Source organism: Triticum dicoccoides, chromosome 4A, assembly GCF_002162155.2.
Source record: "Triticum dicoccoides isolate Atlit2015 ecotype Zavitan chromosome 4A, WEW_v2.0, whole genome shotgun sequence".
Lineage (NCBI taxonomy): Eukaryota > Viridiplantae > Streptophyta > Magnoliopsida > Poales > Poaceae > Triticum > Triticum dicoccoides.
In genome coordinates, this window is record NC_041386.1 from 488,360,170 (window position 1) to 488,362,469 (window position 2,300).

Here is a 2,300-nt window from a genome sequence, read left to right on the forward strand (position 1 = left end):
CGGGCGGTTGGTGGCGACTGGCGCCAGGCGGCGGCGGATCTGGGCCCGCGCGGGCCGGCCTTGGGCCCCGCAGGCCGGCGGCGGCGGGAGGAGAGAGGGCGCGGGCGCTGGATGAGGTGGCGGCAGCTGAGTGACTGAAGGTGGCGGCGGCGGTGACGTGGCCCGCTCTCATTGGCCGGAGGTAGGTGGCCGGCGGACGCGTCCGGCGCGGACGGACATGTCCAGCGGTGCGGAGGGAAGTTAGGGTAGGGTTTGATCTGCGCGGAATTTTCGGGGAGAGCCACATATATATAGGTAGAGGGAGCTAGGAGAGTCCAAATGAGGTGCGGTTTTCGGCCACGCGATTGTGAGCGAACGCTCTAGATGATGGAGCAGGTTTAGGTGGGTTTTGGGCCAAATTGGAGGGGTGTTGGGCTGAAACACACACGAGGCCTTTTCGGTCCCTCGGTTAACCGTTGGAGTATCAAACGAAGCCCAAATGGTACGAAACTTGACAGGCGGTCTACCGGTAGTAAAGCAAGGACGCTTGGCAAATCTCGGTCCAATCCGGAAATGTTTAATCCCCACAAATGAAAGAAAGGCAGAAAAGACCACCGGAGGAGAACGGAGCGCTGGAATGCAAAACGGACAACGGGGAAAATGCTCGGATGCATGAGACGAACACGTATGCAAATGAAATGCACACGATGACATGATATGCAATGCATGACACGCAAGTAATGACAAGGCAACAACAGCGAATAACTGCACGACACCTGGCACATCGGTCTCGGGGCGTTACAATAGTCCAGGAGTCTGGCTGAAGGTATAGTCCGGCTATCCGAACACCCCCTAATCCAGGACTCCCTCAATCCCCTTTTGCTCATATAAATAAATAAATAAATAGCAGAGGCCCTGTCGGGTTAGCTTTGTTCTCATTCGAAGACGTCGAGCAAATTGCAGTTCAACAGCAAACTATGTCATCAAATTCAAGTTTCACAGCCAAATATGAGTACAACTAAACAACAATGTCATCATGTTTTGGTTGTCATACAATGACCAAACACAAATCAGCATACATAACAAGTGATGTTCTCACAGCAAAATACTAAACAACATGTTCATCAGGTTCCAGTTGTCATAGAAAACACAATTTCACATAGTAGATAAAAAACATCTTCTGACAGGCAATACGAGAAAAGCAATGTAATCATCATCCACAGTAGCAGCGTCAACATCTTCTCCATGTGTATCAGTCTGAATCGTAATTCCCCACGGTGTCATCTTCTTCGTCGTACTCAACGTCCTCGAACGTTGGCTTCTTCTTGATCAACTCTTGTATGTCCATAGCACGACAGGCAATCTTTTTGTCGGCGTCATTGACGTGATGGTTCTCAAAGATATTAGGAACATCTGTGTTATCTTGTACATCAGGAGCAGTGTAAGCATCATCTTGTTGTGCAACTTCATTAAACGAATTCCTCTGCTCAAACCTTTGCAATACTCTCCAGTCATCGCTACGTGCAAATGTGTCTTCCAAGAAAAATATCTGTGTTGCTTGATTTGCCAAAATAAAAGGCTCGTTGGTCTGGTACGCCGCCTTGACATCGATGGATTTGAAATAGTCATCAGCTCTGGGTTTTGCGATCCTAGAAAACAGGTTATACCAACGACAGCACAACAGAACCACACACCGATGATCCTCGAAACTGGAGATATACAGCAACTGAATAATGTCTGTTATGTTAGCATACATTTCAGTTATCTCTTTGCATACGTATCCGTGCTCATGATGGCACTGTTTTATGTCTTCCTGCCTTTGTCTCGTGCAAGGGTGTTCTAGCGCACATCTCCAACAACGCAAGATTCATAATGTCTTACCCGAGTATCAGGACCCATTGCTAGTGAGTAAAGGGCATCATCAACTGCCTGCCCATCCTCCCGCATATTCTTAACCTATGGTTAGAAAATAGACAAGCTGGTCATCTTATGTACTCAATATATTAAAAAACTGACAATGCACTTCAAAAGCTTACATGGTTCTTGAACCATTTCGCAAATCCTGCCATAACTAGTTTGTCAATGTTTCTTGGATTTTGCGATAGTAACTCCTCTTTGTAGATGCTGCACAACATAGTGATCGCGTCAAACATCTAAATATATAAGAATGTGCTGCAAGTTTAGTAGATTACGATGTATAAGCTGTAGTACTGCACTTACTTGATATAAGGTAGTATCTCAGAACAGTTATTCAACACATACCAAACCATTTTGTCCAAATCTTTAGGTTTGTCCTCTTGTCGACTCTTCCCTGTAACTCA